Below are 6,000 nucleotides of genomic sequence, written 5' to 3'. Positions count from 1 at the left end.
CTCCGCTGGATTGGCGGAACAGTCTGATGACGTCACCTGCTCCCCGCCCACGTGATGCCGGGTGTCATGGCGGCGCCCCTGCCCCGGAGAACCGCCGGGAGCTGCGCCAGCCAGGCGCCGGAGCCCATGGACCACCGAAGGCAGAGGCCGCAACACAGACCAGCAGGCACGCAGGGGTAAGCGCGGTGAACGCCGCCTATGGCGTGTGACAGTACCCCCTCCTCCAGGAGTGGCCCCCGGACACTTTCCAGGTTTTGTTGGATGTCTGGAATGGAAAATCCGCACCAGTCGGGGAGCCATAACTTCAGTAGCCTTGACCCAGCTCCTCTCCTCGGGGCCAAAACCTTTCCACTCCACCAAATAGTGTAGATTCTTGTGAAGATAACGAGAGTCAAGAATAGCTTTGATTTCAAAGTCCGTTCCAGCTTCAGACTCTGCAGAGGTTGGCCTCGGGGACTTTAAATGGAACCGGTTTAAAATAAGGGGGCGAAGGAGAGAGACATGAAAGGAGTTTGGTATCCGGAGGTGGGAAGGCAATCCCAATTTGCAGACAACCGGGTTCAGGACTTGTAACACGGGGTAAGGACCAGTAAACTTTGGGGCAAACTTCATAGTGGGCACCCTTAACCGGAGGTTGCGGGTGGAAAGCCATACCCTGTCACCAACCTTGTATTGGGGAGCTGCTCGTCGCTTCCTATCCGCAAAGAATTTATAGCGACCGTAAACTCTCTTGAGATTAGCATGAACTCGACTCCAAATTTGGCTGAAGTGCCGAAGAGTAGAGGCTGCAGCAGGAACATCCTCCAGAGGACAAATGGGTAATTCAGGTACTTGAGGATGGAACCCATAATTAATGAAAAATGGGGACTCACCAGTCGAAGAGTGGTACAGATGATTATGGGCAAACTCGGCCCATGGCAACAGTTCCACCCAATCATCTTGTGAAGGAGAAAGATAAACACGGAGAAAAGTCTCTAAATCTTGATTGACGCGTTCAGTTTGCCCATTGGTTTGTGGATGGTAAGCGGATGAAAACTTGAGTTTTATTTGTAAGGCCGTACAGAGAGCTCTCCAGAATCTTGCAGTGAATTGTACCCCCCGGTCAGAGACGATTTCCTGAGGTAAGCCATGCAGGCGGAAATGTTCTCGGATAAATAACAAAGCCAACTTGGGAGCTGATGGTAACCCAGTCAAAGGTATGAAATGTGCCATCTTACAGAAATGGTCGATAATTACCCAGACAATATTGTGACCCTTGGAGAGGGGCAATTCGGTGACAAAGTCCATAGAGATATGGGTCCAAGGCCTCTGAGGAATAGACAGTGGATGCAACAACCCTGCAGGAGGCAAACAAGGAATTTTGTGCTGAGCACACTGAGGACAAGAGTTGACATAATCTTGAATATCCTTCTTCATAGTGTCCCACCAGTAAGACCTTCGTAGAAACTCCCACATCTTTTGAACTCCAGGATGACCGAAAAACTTGGAAACATGAGCCCACTGCAACAACCTTGGTTGAAATTTAGCTGGCACAGACATTCTCCCAGGAGGAGGACCCAAAGCGGTCGGAGCCGCTGACATAGGAACTGGACTGAGAATCAAAGCCTTCTCAACGGAATTCTCCTCATCCGAAGCTGTTAAGGAACGGGATAAAGCATCAGCCTTGGTGTTAAAAGTCCCAGCCCGGTACTTAATAACAAATGAAAACCGGGTAAAGAAGAGCGCCCATCTAGCTTGACGGGGATTCAAGCACTGGGCCATCTTGAGGTACAGCAAATTCTTATGATCAGTGAAAATTGTAATTAGGTGTTTAGCACCTTCCAAAAGATATCTCCATTCCTCCAAGGCAGATTTTATTGCCAAAAGCTCTTTGTCTCCAATGGTGTAATTCTGTTCCGCAGGAGAGAATTTGCGAGAATGGAAACCACATGGATGTGACTTCCCATCTGGAGCGTACTGCGAAAGCACGGCACCTATGCCAACCGAGGAAGCATCAACCTCCAAGAAGAATGGATTTGAAAAATTTGGTTGTTGAAGTACTGGAGCGGACATAAAGGCTGCCTTTAACTGAGCGAACGCTGCTACAGCTTCGGAGGACCAATGACTTGGGTCAGAACCCTTCTTGGTTAGGGCAGTAATAGGTGCCACGATGGTAGAGAATCCCTTTATGAATTTCCGGTAGTAATTTGCAAAGCCCAGAAATCGTTGTACCGCTTTCAAGGAAAGAGGCTGAGTCCAGTCCCGGATGGCAGTGAGTTTCTCTGGATCCATACGAAGCTCCGTTCCCGAAATGATGTAACCAAGAAATGGAATAGAAGGAACCTCAAAAGTACATTTGGAAATCTTGCCATAAAGATGATTCTCTCGCAATCGAAGAAGTACCTCTTTGACTTGTATTCTGTGCTCTGTGAGATTTTTAGAAAATATCAGAATGTCATCCAAATATACCACTACACTTAGGTATAGCATATCCCGAAAGACTTCGTTAATGAATCCCTGGAAGACGGCAGGGGCGTTGCTGAGGCCAAACGGCATTACCAGATACTCGTAATGCCCGTCCCTGGTATTGAAGGCCGTCTTCCATTCGTCCCCCTGTCGGATACGTATCAAATTATAAGCTCCCCTTAAATCAAGCTTGGTGAAAACTCGGGCTCCGCGAACTCTATCAGAAAGCTCCGTAATGAGCGGCAAAGGATATTTATTCTTAATGGTGACATCATTTAGACCACGATAGTCAATACATGGTCTCAGCCCTCCGTCCTTCTTCTTCACAAAAAAGAAACCTGCCCCCGCCGGGGAAGTAGAGGGGCGGATGAATCCTTTCTGTAGATTAGACTTGATATAGTCCGACATAGCTTGGGTCTCGGGCAATGATAAGGGATAAGTGCGACCACGAGGTGGCATTTCCCCCGGAATGAGCTCAATGGGGCAGTGCCAGGGTCTATGCGGTGGTAGCTGATCGGCCGCTTGCTCCGAGAACACGTCAGAAAACTCCCGACAGGCCTCCGGAATGAGCCCTTCATCTGACTTGGAAGATACACGGAGCGGATAGACTGGGGTGAGACAATTTGAATGACAAAAAGAACTCCAAGATGTTATTTGTGTCGAACTCCAGTCGACGTGAGGGTTGTGAAGTTTAAGCCAAGGAAGGCCAAGAACCAGATCGTGGGGCATCTCCCGAATCACTAGGAACTCAAGGTGTTCTTGATGCAGAGCTCCCACTTGCAGTTTGATTGGTACTGTACGACTTGAAATCAGACCGTTAGAAATTTGGGTACCATTGATAGCAGTCAATGTAATAAGTCGTTCGACTGACCGTAGCTGACAACCCAGATCCTGGGCACAGGAAAGGGAAATAAAATTCCCTGCAGCCCCTGAGTCCAGCAGAGCCTTAACGGGTTTGGCTATTGACTCGGAGAACAGAGACACGGAGAGTAAACAGTCCACTGGCAGAGAAGGTTTAGAAGAAACTCCTAGCTCGACTCCTCTGGAACAAGCTAGGACTGCCCGTTTCCCGGGCGACTTGCAAAACTTGAGAAAGTGATCCGCGGCTCCACAGTAGAGGCAGAGTCTACCCTCACGACGACGCTGACGTTCTTCTGGGGACAGCCGGGATCGATTAATCTGCATGGGTTCATCAGGACTTGGAATAATCGTTTGGTTAGACGGAAGAGATCGGACCCTTGATCGATCTGACGACTACGTTCGCCACCTCGTTCCTGCATGCGAAGATCCACCTTTACACAGAGCGAGATCAACTGTTCTAGAGAGTCCGGCAAATCTCTAGTGACCAATTCGTCCTTTAGATGATCGGAGAGCCCGTTCTAAAAGGCAGCCCGAAGGGCATCATTATTCCAGTGCAGTTCTGAGGCTATGGTCTGAAAATTAATCACATACTGTACCACTGAACGAGAGCCTTATCGAACACGAAGCAAGTCTGCAGAGGCAGCGGTCGTCCTGCCGGGCTCATCAAAGATCCTTCGGAATGACGTAATGAAATTGGTGTAACTAGAAACCAATGGATCAGATCGCTCCCATAACGGAGACACCCAATCCAACGCTGAACCCTTGAGCAAAGAAATAATGTATGCCACCTTGGACCGATCAGTAGGGAAGTTATGTGAAAGCAGTTCAAAATGGACCTCGCACTGATTGAGAAAACCACGGCAATTCTTTGGATTCCCATTATAGCGAGAAGGAGTAGGGAGCTGAAGGCGTGACCTGGTTCCAGAGGAGGATGGAATATTACTAGAGACAACCACTGGAGCGGGTACTGGAGCTGGGGCCGGTACTACTGAAGCCAGAGAAGTCTGAATTTGATCCAGCCGGCCAGATAATTCCTGGAGATAATGCATCACCTGGCCCTGTGCTGCTTCCTGACTTTGTACTCGAGAAATCAAGTCCTGGATGGTACTTGCCTCTGGGCTCCGATCCCCCGGGTCCATGAGGCCTGAGTATACTGTCACTGACCTAGGTTGGGGGTGTTGTGAACTCGGGGGTTCTCCCGATGGTAGGGGAGAGGAACCACAGTTGGGTCGGAACAGGGATGGCTTGATATAGGTCTTCCTCATACAGGACTCTGACAGTAAAGCTTGGTGAAAATATTAAAGAACTTTATTGCAGGAAGAGAGCAACACAATGTCACATAACAGAGAGGGAGCATATGGAGAAATGTCCAGGAAATACTTGTGAGAGATGGTAAAAGATACTGGTGACTAAAGAACTTGAGAGTGGTGGTTAAAAGACACTGATGATTTGAAGAACTTGAGAGCGGTGGTTAAGACTCTGATAATTTGAAGAACTTGAGAGTGGTGGTTAAAGACACTGATGATTTGAAGAACTTGAGAGCGGTGGTTAAAGACACTGATCACCTGAAGAACTTGAGAGCGGTGGTTAAAGACACTGATGATTTGAAGAACTTGAGAGCGGTGGTTAGAGACACTGATGATTTGAAGAACTTGAGAGCGGTGGTTAGAGACACTGATGATTTGAAGAACTTGAGAGCGGTGGTTAAAGACACTGAAGACTTGTATAACTTGAGAGCGAGGGTTAGAGACACTGATGATTTGAAGAACTTGAGAGCGGTGATTAAAGACACTGAGGACTTGTATAACTTGAGAGCGAGGGTTAAAGACACTGAGGACTTGTATAACTTGAGAGCGAGGGTTAAAGACACTGAGGACCCGTATAACTTGAGAGCGACGTCCAACCTGCAGCCCACGCTGACTCCAAGAAGCACTGGTGACTAAAGCGCAGTGGAACCCAGCAGTAGCTGGGAACACTGGAAGCTGTGCAACAACTGACACCTGGAAATGCCGGAGACACTGGAGTATGCTGCAGAAGGATCCGCCGAGGACAGAAGCACTGGCATCCACTTCAGGGGAAAAGACGATACTCAGGCGCTGAGGCGCTGCCCGGTGTCTACCTTTGAATCTCCCGCCTCCGCTGGATTGGCGGAACAGTCTGATGACGTCACCTGCTCCCCGCCCACGTGATGCCGGGTGTCATGGCGGCGCCCCTGCCCCGGAGAACCGCCGGGAGCCGCGCCAGCCAAACGCCGGAGCCCGTGGCCCACCGAAGGCGGAGGCCGCAACACAGACCAGCAGGCACGCAGGGGTAAGCGCGGTGAACGCCGCCTATGGCGTGTGACACATAAAAGGCAAACATGGTGTAGAAGTTGACATCAACATTTTTGACACTCTAGAAGATAAATAAGAGTCAAAATACAATAACATAGAAAAGATAGGTAATACTGTATCTCAAACCCGAGCCAGAGAGTTATCATGTAGAAGAGGATACACCAGATCTAACGGGACCAGGGCCAGAGGAGGGAGTGAGGCAAAACTTACGAAGTAACTGAGTGCCCTATTCCACAGATCATATGGTATGGACCGGGCCTCAATATCCACTGAAAGGTGGAAGGGTAAAACTCCATCTATATTTTAAGCCATTGTCCTGAAGCGTGGTAGTAACTGTCACTTCTCTGGGTAATGGTTGCTG

The sequence above is a fragment of the Pseudophryne corroboree genome, chromosome 9 (genome assembly GCF_028390025.1).
Source record: "Pseudophryne corroboree isolate aPseCor3 chromosome 9, aPseCor3.hap2, whole genome shotgun sequence".
In the NCBI taxonomy this organism is placed as follows: Eukaryota; Metazoa; Chordata; class Amphibia; order Anura; family Myobatrachidae; genus Pseudophryne; species Pseudophryne corroboree.
The sequence above is the reverse complement of the archived record's forward strand: the minus strand, read 5'-3'. Positions refer to the sequence as shown.